The sequence below is a fragment of the Solanum dulcamara genome, chromosome 2 (assembly GCF_947179165.1).
Source record: "Solanum dulcamara chromosome 2, daSolDulc1.2, whole genome shotgun sequence".
Lineage (NCBI taxonomy): Eukaryota > Viridiplantae > Streptophyta > Magnoliopsida > Solanales > Solanaceae > Solanum > Solanum dulcamara.
Genome location: NC_077238.1, coordinates 41,527,169 through 41,545,969, shown reverse-complemented (window position 1 = coordinate 41,545,969; position 18,801 = coordinate 41,527,169). Strand labels below are relative to the sequence as shown.

Here is an 18,801-nt window from a genome sequence, read left to right as displayed (position 1 = left end):
CATGGGTACACCCTAAAGGGGGGAAGTGGACAAGAGAAATACAAGTGTGAGATGAAGTCAACTAACACTATCACATGTTAACGGGAACACTTAAACTTTAAGCGAGATCCCATGCGGGCACGAGTTAGCAAGGGCTGAAGGCCAATAATAAATGGATAGAAGCCATGATATATAAGACCATGTGGAGAACCATTAGCAGAGACCCTAATGGATAGGTGCATACAAAAGGGGTGAATACAATAAGAAAGTAAGACTGAGCGATCTAAGGACTATGTAAAGGGTAGCAAGACCATAGATGAGTAAAGATTAAGATATGGGAACATAGTTGTTGGCCGCTGAGATGTGATATACAAGTGTCAAGGAGAAAGAATAGAAAATCTCCTATGGTAGGAAATGAGGAGACAAAGGAGTACTTAAAGGAAGGAAAAAGGGTAGGACAGAATAGCGCCAGCGCGAGCAAGTTCCAGTGTGAAGGCGATATGTGAAGCAAGATGGACTAGGAAACGAAAGGACTGTGTCTACCTCATACTGGTGGTATAAAAGTAGTTATGCAACCTATGAATATATATATATATATATATATATATATATATATAGATAGATAGATATACAACATAAGACCAAGCAGTGGAGTACATGATGAAAAGGAGTTATGATATTTTGGGTCTGTTACAGAGAAATACAAAAGGGAAGTTAAATAAAATGACCAAAAAGGACATGGTCATGGTTGAACTAAAGATCTACCCCAATACCGGTTGTAAGATAAAATAAGAGAGGGAAAGGCAGAACCTAAATACTAGCAAAATGACGCTAAGGTAAATCTTGGGCCAAATTGAGTGCCTTCGCACATTATTGCAGAGATGGCAACGTAATGTAATGTGCAACAGGAAAATTGGAGTCAAATCTGAGCTAAGGACCATGGAAGAATCTGAACTAATGAGAAGAAACCTATCGCCATCCTAGATCGGTGGAGTAGGAAGTTGCGAGTTAAGGACGTAGTTTCCATCAAGGTGTTGAGGCGAAATGAAAATTGTGAAGAAGTGACCTGGGAAGCTGAAGAGGAAATAAATCACAAGTATCCGTACCTATTCCTTGTGTCTACAGGTAATCCCAACCTTTGGAACTCTGATATTGATTGCTCAATGAAAGTATATGTTATTGCAATGGAACAGAAAAACTCTCCATATGGTTGTATAAGATCTTGAGGAAGGTTTTGGTTCACATTTGAGGATGAATGTTCTAAATAGGGGAAGGATGTTATACCCCATACTTTTGTACCTTGGAATGCTTCTTAAGTTTCTTGAAAGGTTCTTAAGTTTCGTGGAAGGTCCGTAAGCCTCTTAGAAGTTACCATGCAAGCCGGATACTGTATAACGCTACCAAATAACTCTAAGGAAGGGAGAATGTGACACTCCATAGTAAGGAAGATTGGAAATATGATTATAAAAATCCGGAAGGAGTTGGAGGCCAAGTAATGAGTCGTAGGACTCGACTTACTTACATAAGCTACCAACTTGGAAATCTTACATACTTAAGTTACTTGAGTACATACCAAGCTTACGTAGCAAGGATTACATAGGTTCGTAAAATAAAATGAGATTATGAACACACAAGGGGGAAAAGAAGGTGACATATGGAAGCATGAGAGATTGCCACATGGAAGCAGCTGGAAGTGCCACGTGGAAGCAACTGGATCTAGGGGGTAGACCCCCCACATGCCATATGGCAGCACATGGTTGGAGGAGGTGATGTGTTGGCCCAATGAGGGCTTGACATGTGTCACTACTTAGGGGTTGATATGTGTCACCTTCTAAGGTGGCCTATATATATGTTTTATGATCATACTTATCAATAAAAGTCATTCTTATCTCCTAAGTTCAAGAAAACTCTAGAGAAAAAAAAGGAGATACCCTAAGCTAGAGAGAGAGGCTACGGGTTTGGAGAGGAAAAAAATGTAAGTTTTCCAATTTCATTTTGTGAATTAATTATCTAAGATATACCATGATGGTATGGAGGTGTTAGTAATGTAAATTTATGGTTCGTAGCAGCACCAAAAGGTTAACAAACAACTACGAAGTTTTAGCCGTTCTAAAAAAACTTTCGAGGCGAGTTTTGGCAAGTTTAGGGCAAGGTAAGGTTTTCCCTTTCAAATTGGAGTTTATGATGTTGTTATACAGTATATTAAATGTCTTAAATTAAGGTTTAAGTGGAAAACTTGTATAAGGATGCTTGACGTTAAAAACAAACTAAATTGAAATTGTTATAGTCAAATCGAAGTCGAGTAGTATGTTGTGATTGTGGTGCTGCAATTGCAGATGGTTGGGTGGCGTGTTACAGGGATGGAAAGTGTTCTAAAATGGATGTGGGTACTTCAGTTTTCATCCACACGACCCTCCGTTTCATATTATTAAAGGTTTTATGAAATAAAGGTTAAAAAAACTCTATTTTGGTATCGTAGTTTTGAGCTAGTTGTTTGGAGTTGTATTGAGTAATGTTGAAGTGATTTGATTGTATATATAGCTGCTGGTTGTTGTTGGTAATATGGCTGCTAAGATTAGCAGTTGGATAGGGCAAGTTACAGGGGAGATGCTGCCCGATTTCCGATAACTTCGGAACTAGTAATAAACTAGTCGAGGGAAATAGATTAGAAAACGATTCCTATGGATACTTGGTTGTAGAGTTGGAAATTAGAAAGTGGAGGGTTATTAAACTTAGTATTTATTTCAAGTTAAGTAGGTTCAAAAGACGACGAGGGGAACATAGTTAAGGGTAGTCCATAAGAGGTATGTGAAGCTACCTTCTTTCTCTTGGCATATTTTTGGCATAGGTATGTAAAGCTGTCCTTTATTTCTTTTGGCATGTATTAGATGTAAGTAATGAATAATATGAGAGTTGGGGTAATTCCATTCACTAGTACAGAACATAATGCATGATTCTTACTCACCTTTAATTGTTTGAAATATGAGATACGCTTTGAAAATAATTCCATTTATGAGCTCCGAGTATAACTCGTGACCATTATTCACTTCTGAATGTTGAAGTTCTCAAATTAGTTGAACTACGACCCTCGAGTCTCCTAAGGTCTCTATGATGAAAAATGTCTCTAATTCCATAAGTTGTTTAGCTTTGTCTCAATACACGTCTACGATTCCTGAGACTCCAGTTGACATGATCCCTAATGATGTTTAGAAGGTACTCAAGACGATTACTACTCTGGTCTTCAAGTGTCGGTTTACTTGACTATTTTATTGAGTCTTGGATGATGATTTAAGTTTTATATGGTTTCTCACTACTCTACTCGTGCACGCTGTAACCCATCTTCCTCCGAGTCCCATAGAGGGGCCGAGAACATTATCGTGCACAACTTTACTACTCTTTCACTGAGTCCTAGGCTGGATATATATATATGTTTGAAGTATACGATGATGAAATACTATATATAATGAAGATGAAGTATACGATAATGCCTTATGTGATGATGTTATTCACCGAGTCCCGAGATTGATATATATATACGGTGATATGATGAAAATATGGATTAGGTCGTACGTTCCTGAACATTGTTTTAAATTATGGATCGGGCCGTACGTTCTTCGGTATATATTACTATCTATGGATCGGGCCGAATGTTCCTCTACATATTTTACTATGTGATAATGGCACCAAGTCCCATAATGGGCTAGGTACGGTATGATATGTACACTACTCTTTCATCGAGTCCCTCACTAAAGAGTCAGATACAATAGATAGGCATACATGTGAAAACATAATGATGTATTTCTAACATATGAGATGATACAGTATATGATGGCATGATTCCTTATACAATGATGTGATAACACCGAGCCCCACAGTGGATCGAGTACGGTATATAAGGAGGATGTACATGCCCTTATTTCATAAGGTACAGGTATAGTAATTGTTAATTGTTATACTTGTTTTCCTGCATCTCTATTTCAGCTGTTATCTCAGTTATGATGTTTTATACTTTATATACTTAGTACATGTATCGTACTGAACCCCTTTCTTCTGGGGGCTGCATTTCATATCCGCAGGTACAGATACGTATTTTGGACATCCGTCAGCTTAGAATTTCCACTCAGCTATGTTGGGAGTGCTCCACTATTCTGGAGCTTAGCTTGTTGGTACCAGTCCTCCTATGTATACATTTATTTGTTTAGGGGTACGACGGAGGTCCTATCCCGCCTTATGTTACTGTTCTTGCTCTTAGAGGTCAGTGGACATGTATGTAGGTTGTATATGTATGTGTGTACAGTTGTCCCTATATATTGCAATGGCCTCATCGGCTTATATGTTATTGTGGCTATTGTTACATTATGACTCAAATAGGGGATAGATTCATTTATAGTTAGCAGGGGTATACACTAGTGTCCAATTCTGGCACCCGTCATGGCCTACGAGGTTGGGTCGTAATAAATTTCTAGGGTTCATGTTGCCAAATATGAGTATTTTCAATTATACTTCCTAATGATATTATCTATATGAATTATGTATGGGCTAATATAAAGTTTATGATCATGTATGTGTTCAAGTAAATTTCATGATTTTCAAGTCAATTGATCATGCATTAATGTCTTACCCTAATTTCAAGTACAAGCTATGGTCATGAATTTTCTAAGTATGAATTATGTCTATGTATGTATGATTGTAATGATGAAAAGACAATTCTCACATTACAAGTATGTTATGAAAATGAGCTACTCTATGATTTCAAACCTATGATAATGACTATGATTGTTACACCCCGTACTTTGGTACTTTGGAATGCTTCTTAAGCTTCTTAGGTTTTTGGGAAGGCTCTTAAGTTTCTTTGAAGCCGTCATGTGAGTCGGATAGTGTATAACGCTATCAAACAACTCTAAGTAGGGGAGAATGAGATACCCCAATAATAGGGAAGATTGGAAATAGGGTTATAAAAATTCGAAAGGAGTTGGAGGCCGAGAAATGAGTCGTAGGACTCGATTGACTCGCGTAAGCTACCAACTGGGAGGTCTTACTTACTTAAACTACTCGAGTGCATGTTGAGATTAAGTAGCAAGGAATACATAGGCTCTTAAAGTGTGGTGATATTACGAAGCCACGGAAGAGAAATAAGGAAATGACGCACCTACTTGAAACAGGTAGGTGACTAACCTACTTGACACATGGCAGCACATTATAGGTACATGTGGCACAGGTGACACACCTTGGGGTGGACCCCATGCTGCCATGTAGCAGCGTATGATTGGCTACATGGTGTGAGGTGGCGCCCTAGGGGGCGCCACGTGTAACCCTTAGAGGATGCCATGTGTCACCTCCTAAGGGACTATATATATATGTATACTGATGACTAGCCTTTCATTTTTCAGCAACATACACTTAGAAATTAAAAGATAAGTTGAGAGAAAATCCTAAAAGAAGAGAGAAGAGAGCTACGGATTCCCTCCAAAGCAAGGTGAGGTTTCGATTTCGCTCCGTGAATAAATTGTTTAAGGTATCCTATGGTGATATGATGGTGTTTAACAACATAAAATTTATCGTTAGGGCAAAGAGGAGGTTTTTGTTCTTGTTAACAAACCCATTTTTGAATTGTACTGCAGTTAGTAATACGAGTATAACTCCTTGTGTAAGGCTTTGTTTCAAGTGATTCAAGATGTTTTGGAAATATATTTCATAGGTATATAACTTTCATTTAGCCTCTAAAACCCAATTTTGTTTTTCTCTGCTCGAAAAAGGGTGATGAAGTATGGGGGAGGTGCTGCCCAGATTTTGTTTTGGAAATCCTACACGGATTGCTATTGGTATTTTGGGCATATCTTTTTGTAAAGAATTATTGTAGGTGTGATTTAAAATTGTATGAGACCCTAATACACATGTATATAACTTTAATTGAGGCCAAAAATCCTTTTTCCCTCAATTACCCCTTCGAAACTAAGTGACAATATAAGACAGTAGGCTTTCCAGAATTCACGTCTTGATAGTTTTGGCGAGTTTTGGTCAATTTTGGGTAAGGTCTTTACTTTCAATTTGGAGGTTATGGTGTTGGTATGAAGTGTATTATATGTTGTTTAAGTTGATGTAAATGTGAAAATATCATAGAAATGCTTGACGTTGGAAACAATCAAAAATGGAAGTCGTTATGGTTAAATTATAGTCGAAATGAGACATTGTGCATGTAGGGTGCTGGTGCAGGTGTGTGGTGGTGTGTTGTAAGGCCTAAAAGTATTCTAAAAGAGTTTTGGGAGCTTCTTGTTTCAGCCACACGACCCTCCGCTTCGTACAGTTAAAGGTTTTACAAAATAGAGACTAGAAATCCTATTTTGGATATCGTAACTTTGAGCGAGTCGTTTGGAGTTTGTATTATGTAATGTTGATGTGAATTGCTTGTATATATGCTGCATAGTGTTGTTGATGGTTGGCTGTAGGGATTAGGGATGTAATTGGAAATTCGAATAGGGCATGTTATAAAGGAGATGCTGCCCGAATTCCGTTAACTTCTTAACTAACTAATAGACTAGTCAAGACTAGTCAAGGAAGGAGAATAAGGAATTGGTTCCTATGGATAGTTGGTGACAGAATTAAGAGATGGAAAGTCAAAGATTATTGATACTAGTATTACCTTTGTGTTAAATAGGTTCAGAGGACAATGAGACAAGCCGGGTTCAAAGCAATCGATATGAGGTATGTGAAGCTTTCTCTTGACATGTTTTTGGCATAAGTATGTAAAGCTATACTTCTTTCTTTCTGGCATGTCTTAGATATAAGTTATGAATGGTTTTTCTATGAGACATGGGGATAATTCCATTCATAAATCTCCGAGTACAGTTCATAATTTTTATCCAATTCATGATGGTAGAACTCTTGTAATAGTTGAGATATTGCCTTTTAAGGCTGTTATATGATAAAATATAATGCAGGTAAAGTGTCTCTTTTCCTTATTTTGGCATGTCGTAGTTTTAGGTATGATGTGTATATGAAATGTGAGGATACACCAACTCAGAAATCTTTGAATATGACTCATGACTCCTACCTACCAATTGAGGTGAGAGCTCCTATGCTAATTAAGTTAGTGCCTCCCACTATCTTCTCGATGATGAAACATAAAGGGTATGTAAAGCTATCTCCTTCCTCTTGGCATATCCTTAATAGAAGTGCAATGTGTATATATGTATGTGTAATTTGGTGATGATCCCATGCACAAATCCCTTAGCATACTTCTTGACTCCTATCCACCTTCGGATACTAAAAGTCCCACAATAGTTGAGTTATTATCTCTCAAACTCCTATAGGATGGGAAGTGATAAATATGTCAAGCCTATCCCTTCCTACTTTCTACCTGGCTCAAGGATAGATGATATATGAAATGAGCTTTAGAGTAATTCTATTCTTTAGCTTTGGATGTGATTTATGTCTCTTACTCACTTCCGGGTGACAAACTCTTAAAGTAGTTGAGCTACCTTCCCTAAACCGTCTATATGTCAATTAGTAGTGGGATGTAAAGCTCCCTTCTTAAAGACTCTAGGATGACAGATGTGCCTGATTTCCTTAAGCCAGTTGGCATTACCCTAAAATGTGTCTACAACTCCTGAGACTTTACTTAATGTAGCCCTAGGGGCACTCAAAGGGCACCTGAGATGATTACTATCCTAATCCACAAATGATAGTCTGTATGACTACCTTATTAAGTTTCAGATAATGATCCACCTGTGCGTGGTTGATAATGACACTAAGTCCCATAAAGGGCCAGGTACGGTATATGATAATGACACCGAGTTCTATAAAGGGCCGGGTATGGTATATGATAATTACACCGAGTACCATAAAGGGCTGGGTATAGTATATGATGATTATGATATCGAGTCCCCTAGTGGGTCGGGTATGGTATATGATGATATGATTATAACACCAAGACCTATAATGGGCCGGGTAAGGTATGATAAGATATGAGGTATGAGAGGGTAACGGTACGATATAGATGCACATTACTCTCTTGACCGAGTCCCTCTCTAAAGGGACAAATATGATAGATAGGCATGCATATGAAAACATAATGATGTATTTTTAATGTATGAGATGATGCCGTATATGATTGTATAATGCCGTATACGAAGATATGGTGAAATTAAATCCCACTGCAGGCCGGATACGGTATATGAGGATGATGTACATGCCATTATGTTATAAGGTACAGGTATAGTGCTTACTGACTGTTACACTTGTGTTCTGCATCCTTATTTCAGTTGTTGTCTTAATTACGATATTTTATGCTTTATATACTTAGTACATGTATCGTACTGACCCTTTTTCTTTGGGGGATGCATTTCATGCCCGCAGGTACAAGTACACATATTGGGAATCTGTCAGCTTAGGATTTCCACTCAGCTATGTTGGAAGTGCTCCACTATTCTGAAGCCTAGCTTTTGATGCTGATCTTTTAAAGTATATATTGGTTTATTCAGGGGTACGATGGGGGCCCTGTCCCACCATATAATACAGTTACTATTCTTAGAGGTCTGTAGACATATGTAAGTGGGTTGTTTATGAATTTATTTCAGTTGTGCCTATAAGGCATGTTGTAAATATTTTTACGTTATGGAAGCCTTATTGGCTTGTGTGACCTTTCATGGTACGATACGAATGAAAGAGGCTACATATACATGAAAAAGTTTTAACTCAGTGGGGTTTTTATAAGTAGTATCTCTTGTTCATAGTTCGATTTGACTATAGTGTATAGGTATGTGTACGGGGGTCCAGGTCGGACCCCTGTCGCGGCCTACGGGGTTGGGTCATGACAATGATATAAAAATTATGATTTCTATGCTATGTATGTATTTTGTGGGATTTGACTTAGCACTGAGTGGACTTGAGGTGGGGGCCCTACCAAAAGCCCTAGTAGCAACCTCATGTCTCATAAACTATATGCCACCGTAGGTTGCCTTCATGGCCTAGCTAGTGGATCCACACATAGTGTATGTATGACCTGCCTAGCGGGGTTGAGTCTACCTTAGCACGTAGATTCCCCTTTTCTCTGATGTAGGGGCAATATTGGGATTCTATGTTATAGCTCGCATGGTCTTATTATCGGTTATGGTTCCTATCCCATATATGTGTGGTCCTTTTCATATTTTAAATGACTAATCCTATCTTATACTTTATATGATACTCTTATGGTTTATTATGCATTGATCCTTCTTAAAGACTACCTATGATTTTTACTACCTCTCCTATCATGCTATTTTAAAATGGTCATTTGTACAAATATGGTTTTCTATGCATTGCATTACCTATATAATTAGTACATTCAGCGTACTAATGTATACTTTTGCCTACATTATTTCATAATGTAGGGGTTGAGGTTGAAGATCATATTTCTCTACTTGTCTAGTTAAGCTTTCCTATCATTAGTGTTTGTGGTGAGTCCTTATCTATTGGGGACTAGTCATCGAGTTGGTTAATATTTTCAAAGACCTTTGTTATGTTTCATATTGAGGGTAAGCTAGGGAAATGTCTTAGCCTCCGCCCATTTTCATGAGTAGAGGCATCTAGTTTGACAAATGTTTTGAGTCTATGTTGTCAAGTAACATTCCTTAATTTCTATTCATGGTTTAGACTCTCTTATGATGTTTCTTCTTTTGCTTTACCTTATGTATATTTATGGTATGTACAAGAGGCTTGGTCGGATCCCTTCGGGGTTTTGATCTCTGTGTTACGACTAGGCCCTAGGTCGGGTCGTGACAATGATATTCCTTAGAAACCAAGTAAGACACCTCCGATATGAATTGACTTATTCTGGCACGTGGATTGGCAACCAATGAAGGAGCATAATTGTATAGCTTAGTAAACTTGAGGGCATAGTCCCTTATCCCCATATTGCCTTGTCGAAGATTTATGAACTCTAACACTTTGGCCTTCCTTAACTCAAGAGGGAAAAAGTTATCAAGGAAAACAAGTTTGAAAGCTTCCCATTTGATAGGACCTTCATCCACCCTCTCCAACTTTCATTGAATCCAACTCCGCTTTTTCTTTCGAAGTTACTCCCATAATGCTCACTATCTTGTAGAACTCATCAATGAAATCTTGAGGATCCTCATTAACTTTTGATCGATGAAACTCTGGAAGATTCATTCGTGCAAAGTCCATCACTCTTGAGGCCGGAGTAGGAACATTAGGAGAGTCGCAATACCTTGGTTGGTCACCACTTGGGCTAGCATAGTTGTCACGGCCTGACCTAGGGCCTAGTCATAACACGGTGGTCGAAACTCTGAAGGGCTCCAACCAAGTCTCTTGTACATATCATAAGCATACATAGGGTAAAGTAAAAGCAGAAACATCATAAGAGAGTCTAAACCATGAATAGTAAATAAAGAATGTCACATGACAACATAGACTCAAAACATTTGTCCAACTAGATGACTCTACACATGAGTATGGGCAGGGGCTAAGACATGTCCCTAGCTCACCCTCAATATGCAACATAGAAAAAGTATTTGAAAATAATAACTAACTCAATAACTAGTCCTCGATAAATGAGGACTCACCACAAACACCGCTGGATAGGAAAGCTTAATTAGCCACGTGGATGAATATGATCTTCAATCTCAACCCCTACATTATGAGACATTATAGGCAAAAAGTATGTCTTAGTACGTTGGAATGTACTAAGTATGTAGGTAATACAACGCATAGAAAACCATGTTTGTAAAAATAAAAGAGAAAACATCATAAGAGAGTCTAAATCATGAATAGTAAATGAAAAATATCACATGACAATATAGACTCGAAACATTTGTCCAACTAGATGCCTCTACTCATGAGCATGGGCGGGGGCTAAGATATGTCTCTAGCTCACCCTCAATATGAAACATAACAAAGTCTTTGAAAACAATAACCAACTCGATAACTAGTCCCCTATAAATGAAGACTCACCACATACCTCACCGGATAAGAAATCTTAACTAGCCACGTAGATAAATATGATCTTCAACCTCAACCCCTACATTATGAGACAATGTTGGCAAAAAGTATGCATTAGTGCGTTATAATATACTAAGTATGAGGGTATGACATGCAACATAAATCATGAGATACAATAGTCAAGTAAAAGACATGATAAGATGAGATAAGTAATTTTATGAGAAAGTCATAATGACCAAAATATTTAAAAGACATAATTTAAATCATGGCATTCACAAGAGATCATACATATTGGGATAGGAACCATAGCAGACAATAAGACCATGTAAGTTATAACATAGAATCCCATTATCTTCCCATACAACAAAGAAAAAGAGGAATCTACTTTCCAAGGTAGACTCTACTCTACTAGGTGGGTCATACATACGCTATATGTGGATCCAATAGCTATGTCATGAAGGAAACCTACGGTGGAATGTAGTTTAAGAGACATGAGGTTGCTAATAGGGCTTTTGATAGGACCCCCACCTCAAGTCCACTCAGTGCTAAGTCAAATCCCACAGAATACATACATAGCATAGAAATTATAAGTGCATATATCTTAGTCACAATCATAAGTTTGAAATCATAGAACAACTCATTTTCATAACATACTTGTAATGTGAGAATTGTCCTTTCATCATTATAATCATATTTGAATAATTCATATAGTTAGGTCCTAGGTCACCTCATAGGGCCCTAAGTCACCTTACTTCATAACTTGGAAGAAATTCATACCTTGAACTTAGAGTAGAACTCAAATGCATAACCAATTGACTTGAAAATCATGTAATTGACTTGAAAACATGCATAATCATATACTTTCTATCATACCATACATAATTCATAAAGATAATGTCATTAGGAAGTATAATTGAAAATACCCATAATTAATATCATGAACCTTAAAGATCAATGTAGGAGAATTAATGGAAAAACTCTTCAATTCAATACAATAACCATCGATTTATATCACAATAGACTCATAATAATAATTTGAATCATAATTTATGCAATTGGACTAGAGATCATAAAACCCATAAAATACCATACTTTAATTTGATAGAAAACTTGAGAAATTGATTGGGCTTCATGGATGAAAGAATCTATGAATCAATACCCACATACCTTAAGTGAGAAAAACAAATAATTTGGAAGAACTTGAGAGTTTTGATGGAGAGCTTGAGTGAATTTATTTGAAGTCTTCAATGGAGTCCTTGAGAGTCTTTTGTAGAGAGAGAAATATTTGAATAGGTGAATTGTAGGAGAATGAATAGAATTAGAGGTTTAGGTTAATTTATTGAGCTGAATTATATCCTAAAAATATCTAGGTTCATTAGCTAATAATTAGGGAAAAGTCTAAAGTGACCTTACTTAAAAAAACTAAATTCAGACAAAAACCATCGCTAGGTCCGTGGCGCGGACTTGGAGCGCACTTTAATATTTTGTGAAGTTTTTTCAAAAAATATATATTTTGATATACGGATCCTAAAAATCTACCGAGACTACTTCACCGTAGGTTTTGACCCCCTGATCGATATTCCAAACTCGTATTTGCCAAAAAGATTAAGGATAATGCATTACATGAACGACCTATTCCCAAAGCATTCTTAAGGCTCTTGTGAGCATTTTGATGAATGTTACAAAATAGGACATTGGGATATATGTTGAGGGTTATTTTAAAAGAGAAATTAACTTCTTGGAGACACATTTGCTCATAACAGAGTTTGCATATAATAGAATTATCCATTCTTCTACTGGTAAGTCTCCTTTGTTGTTTATGGGTTTAACCTCTCACTTCCTTTGATTTGCTGCCTTTTTTAACTAATGATATTATTAATTTTTATGGTAAGAAGAAGGCTGAAATAATGAAGAAGATACATGAACAAACAAGACTTGCAATTGAAAGGAGGAATGAACAAATTGCCTTGAGGAAAAATAAGGGGCAAAAATATGTTATTTTTAAGCCTGGAGATCTAGTATGGGTACACTTTCGGAAGTAAAGATTTCCTAATAAAATAAAACCCAAATTAGACCCAATATGAGATGGTCCATTCGAAGCCCTAGAGAGGATTGGAGACAATGCTTACAAACTTGATCTTCCTGGTGAATATCAAGTTAGTGCTACCTTTAATGTTTCTAATCTTTTTTTATTTGATGCAGGTTTAAATTTGAGGACGAATTTTCTTGAAGAAGAGGGGAATGATAGCATCGATGGAAGCTCAACAATATATAAGGAAGCTTTGGGGTTTCCAAAAGGCCTCATGACAAGATCCCAAATAAGGAAATTCAAGACAATCTTGATGGGCTAGAATTAGCAATTAAAAAGTATTTTGTTGGGGAAGAAGAGCTAAAGCCCAAGGAAAATGAATTTTCCCAATGCTACAAATATTTGGTATCCCAAATTAAGTCCAAGAGGAGGAATATTAGGGCCCAATTTCATGCAAACTAGGCCCAATTTAAAGTCAAAAGATGAGAGGAAATATGGCCCAAATCAGCCCACGAATGAACAGAAAATTTCAGTACTTATTTAGTCTTTTAACTAGCTTCTAGAACTCACATTTAATGTAATGTTTTTCTTCCATGTTGACCTTATTGTACCTATGTGTGTGGGAAGCCTTCTTGGACTTTATGATGTGTAATTTGTTTCTTATATTTTGACATTATAAGTTATATATGTGGGCAGCCCACTAAGAATTTTGGAGGTGTCATATTTTTCTTCTATTTTGACATTATGTGTCATTTGTGTGGGATGCCATCTAGGACACTAGAAAATGCCATTTTTTAAATTAATTTTTTATATTGAACAACCCCTTCTTACTACTATATAGAGGGGATCTTTGTTACTTTAAAATGCAGTTTTTGAAGAATAATATATTGAGAGTTCTTTGAACCTTTGTGGTAAATTGGTTTTGAATTTATCTTTCAACCTAATTAGTTCATAGTTCAAGGTAGTAAGATAACTTCTTTTTTGATATCTTTGGTTTCTTTTTGGTATTCTTTAGAAGGCGGTTAGTACTCTTACTAATTGTTGTCTAGTTATTACTCACGAAGCGGTCAAGATCCGATTCTAAAACTTGATTAGTTTCTCAAGTAAAGACATTTGGTTCAACAATTAACCAATTTGTTGTTACTTGGATCATGTCAAACCCATATCTTTTAATTCTTATTTAGTTTCTTTAATTAGTATCCTGTTTTGCTTCCTCACTTATTTTAGTTAATACTCTAGTTTATTTCGGATTACCATTCTTTGTGTTATTAGGAGGGGTGAGTGGGATGGGGAGGGTAGGGGAGTGAGAGGGCCTTTTTGTAAATAATAAAACATGAGGGTTTTAAAATTAATCTCATTAGCACTAATTATAAAATTATCACCAACACTCAATTTTTAAAACTCTTGTTACTCTTTTTAAATTCTAAGACTTTTTTATCATCATTAATTTAAAGTCCTGATCAATAGAGCATTGATGCATTAATGATTTGCAGATTAGTTTTAACTCACATTTAATTTTCATGTTTGATTGAGCATAGAGTTTAAAGAATAAAGCAAAACTTTCATGACATTTGTGAGTACAATCACATTATGAATATTTTTTTGAATTTAAATTGTGCCTTGACTTATTTTTATTGAAATGTAAAAAAAATAGAGTCCAATAGAAATAATGGAAAGTAAAAAACAAAAGGAAAACAACCGCTTAGCTCACTAAACGATGCATTTCTTTTCCATAGAGCTTTATCATTGGCATCTCTGCCATCCAGATAAGAGCTTCCCTTGCACTGCTCTTGTTCCCTTCTAAGCTTGTGTAATTAACGCTCTTCTTTGACTACTATTGTTCTCTTCTAAGCTTTTGTAATTGTAACAACCTATTTCTGTTATTACAGATAAGCGAATAAGAAAGGAATTCGGTCCAAAAAATTTAGCATAGGCCAGACTTGAATGAATTTTGAATCAGGCGACGTCTAGGATAATCCAAAAATAGATAGAGGATTGAACCTATAATTTGATTGATTTAATTTGTATTGAAGACAATATGAAGCCTGAAAGGCTTTGTAGAATCGCATTCGGGCATGTAAAACTCTTAGAATTGCACTTAGCATGAAGGGTAAATGTTAAGACGTCATGGGATAAGGGTATGTTTTGATATGGGAGATGGAGACTTTTCATGAGCTCTCTATCTCTTCATATCTCTCTAGGGTAGGGCCACCAAAGTGGGATGGTCCTGCTGTGGCAGCACAGAAGTGACTTTAAGTCAGGGAAAAATCCTAGAAATGGTATTCTATTTGCAAGACTGTTCTTAAGAAGTTACGAGGCGACCTAGGGAACTTTATATTATTTTTTCATGATTCCTCAAGCCAAAGGTAAGATTATTACTCTCCTACTTTGTAATTTGATTCCTACAACCTAGAAATATAATTGGTAATCATTGGGGGAGGGTTTTGGCCTTAGATTAGTGGTGGAAAATAGCCCTAGATAGGGGTTAGGATCATACGTTTATCCTAAAATGAGAATTATATTATAATTCATGTGAATTAAGTCATTTTATTTATCCTTTGTATGTATGTTACTATTTTAGACTAAGAACAAGATGAACAAAATCGAAATGAAAAAGTACCTGCAATTTAGAGTTGTTAAAGCTTGGTTTCGATGTAGGTGATAGTTTGTCTTCCCATATGTGATTCATGTACCTGTTAAATTACTCCACTGTATGCATATGTGTATATAAATAAGGAAGAATGAAATGAACTATACGAAATGACTACTTACTGCCATGACTTGTGATGAACCTGTTCTTGGTAGAGATGATAGTTGGACTATTTACTGTGATTGTGGTTGATTTTGTATGCTGGGATCGGGTGTCATCTTCTGAGACATAATTGGATCAGGTGTCATGTTATGACACATAAATTAGATTGGGTGTCATATTCCGACACAACCTTTGATCAGCTATCAAGTTCCGACACATAAGTTGGTATTTGTAGGTTCCATAAGAGAACCCTTATGTGAAGTTGCATGATAAATTGAGACTGAAGAACTGTGATCATATTAAGTATTGGTTATGAGTTGTTAATGGTTAAGTCTATTCTGTATATATATGTGCTTATTGTGCTGTATTTACTTGTTCATGTCTCGCTTACTGGCTAGCCGCATGATCCTACTAGTTCATTATTGTTTTTGTGCACTGATACTATACTTGCTCTGTATTTGTTGAGTATAGGACATATTTAGATGGCTGCTGAGAGACCTAGAATAGAGGACCACTAGCTTTTAAAGTTCAAGCGTGAGCCAGTTCTTTCAAGCTGTCATGGGTTCTCTTTGTTCTAATCCTTTTTTAGGACTCATACTTTATTTGTTTAATTATTTTTATAAATTTTGGGGTTGTATCCCCTTTCCTATACTTGTTTGTTTATTTAGAGTTTTGGTACATCGACCTTCAGGTCCTAGGTGTTAATTTTCGCATCTTTTAGGTTGTTTACTAGCTTTGCTGAGTTTTTGGGAACTCTGTCTTATTCTAAGTATTTAAACCTGCTTTTGCAACTTCAATTCATTTTATCACTTACAATTGTGGTTAGTTGGACTTAAATAGTGTTTCTCCCATAAGAGGGTTAGTTTGAGTGTTAATCACGATGGGTCGGGGTCGTGAAAAAGTTTGTATCAGAGCCCTAGGTTTATTGATCTCATTATAGCAAAATGAGTCTAGTAGAGCCTTGCGGAATGGTACACAGATGTCTGTATTTTTCTTTGAGGGGCTATAGGACTTTAAGAAAAGTTTCTTTATCTTCTTTCCCCTCATGCTGTAACTTGATTCCATTTGGTATCTAGAGATCCAAATTGGTATCTAACCTCTTTCACTCTTTTGTCCACAGATGGTGAACACATGCTACAATGGTGTCCAGTCTGTTGCTCCTATTAAACTAGAGGAGGAGCCAGTTGCGATAGAACGTGGCCGAGGAAGGAGAAGGAGAATGGGATGTGGTATAGGCTGAGGAAGTAGCACCTTCTAGGGGTGAGGCTTTGGTTGGAGAGATAGCAAGAGAGGAGGACCCTCCCAGTCCCAAGATGGGATAAAAGGGGAACATAAAGGTTGAGGAAGAGGAGACTACTAAACAGGTGGAGCACACCCAAGAAAGGGCTACCAGTTTGTCCCTTATGGACCCCATACTAGTGAAGAAGATCATGACTTTCCTAAATGGCTTGGATGATACTGGAGCCATTCCCACCATGCCGCATCGTTAGCTCCGGTTGCTCTCTTATTTGCTACTACAACTCCCCAGGTAGATGGGGTAGTAAGGACGGATGCCTTCTTTTGACCATTTATAGGCCCAATGATGACTGGACTGAACATGACATATTCACAAAGTTTATGAAGCTTAAGCCCCCAATCTTCCACGATTCTGAAAGCTAGGATGCATATGAGTTCATTCTCGACTACTATGAGATATTGCACAAGTTGGGGATAGTTCACTAGCACGGGGTTAATTTTGTGACCTTCCAGCTGCAGGGTGAATCCAACCAATGGTGGAGGGACTATGTGGAGTGTCGCTTGCCAATTTTCCCCCAACTTACCTAGGTCTAGTTTTATGCCTTGTTTCTTGAGAAATATATGCCACACATCTTGAGGGATTGGAAGAAGGATGAGTTCATGGCATTGGAGCAGGGTACCATGATAATGGCTTCCTATGAGGCAACATTTCATGCATTATGCAAGTATGCTACTCAGCTGGTAATCATAGAGGAGGAGATACTTCGGTTATTTATGAAGAGGTTGAAATCCGAGTTGCAGGTTTTGTCTGTGCATATACTTCATCAAAAAAGAATTTCAATGAGGTTATGGGTTTTGTGAAGAAAGTAGAGGGAGTACGGCGAGATGTATAGGTCAAGGCTTTCTCTAAGAGGCCCAAGAGTACATGTAACTTCCAAAAATCCTATTCTAGGGGGTCAGGCAGGAGGTGTTTGTAACCCAGCCAATTCAGTCAGCATTGCCCACTTTTATGGGTAGTTTTTCAGGTACTCCACAGCAGCACCAGACCAGGAAGGGAAATGAGCTTCTTTTCCAGGTAACATGCCTTCCTTTGAGCATAATTATTTTAACTATGGTGAGCCGGGGCATATAATAAGGGAGTGTCCCTACCCTCGCAGGAAAATTCAGCACCTCAATAATCCAGGGAAGAGGTACCCACGAGCAAAGGTAGAAGATATACCTTATCTTTTTTTGCTCCTTATGTAGCTGTTAAGTCCAGAATTCTTCATGAAAAACTCTTAGAACCATTCAATGCTTCTACTCCAGTTGGTGAGTCCATTCTAGCTAAGACAGTTTATCGTGATTGCATAGTCTCTATTTATCATAAAGACACTTTTGTAGACTTAGTTGAGTTAGACATGGTCGATTTCGATGTCATTCTTCACATGTACTAGCCTTACACGTGTTTGCCCCAATTGATTGTAGAGCCCAAGTTGTCAAGTTTTAATTTCTGAATGAGCCAATCTTAGAGTGTAAAGGTAGTCTAGCTATGCCTAAAGATTGACTCATTTCATACCTTATGGCCAAAAAATTAGTCTCCAAGGGGTGTATCTACCACATTGTTTGAGTTATAGATGATAATGTGAGACACCATTCTTTCTATTAGTTCAGGTCGTTAATGAGTTTCCTAAAGTCATTTTTGATGATTCGCATGGAGTGCCTCCCGATAGAAAGATAAACTTTTCAATAGATGTTCTTCTTGATAGGTAATCTATTTCTATTCCGCCGTATAGAATGGCTCCCGCAGAGTTAAAAGAGCTGAAAGAGCAGTTGAATGATCTCCTAGATAAAGGGTTCATTAGGCTGAGTGTCTCACCTTGGGATGCTCCTG

The 18,801-nt window shown here is 37.2% G+C and overlaps 1 pseudogene; it reads left to right on the top strand.

The window, feature by feature from the left end:
* Positions 1-16,935, top strand: part of LOC129871326 (uncharacterized) — a 30,563-nt pseudogene extending 13,628 nt beyond the window's left edge.
* Positions 16,936-18,801: the final 1,866 nt, after the last annotated feature.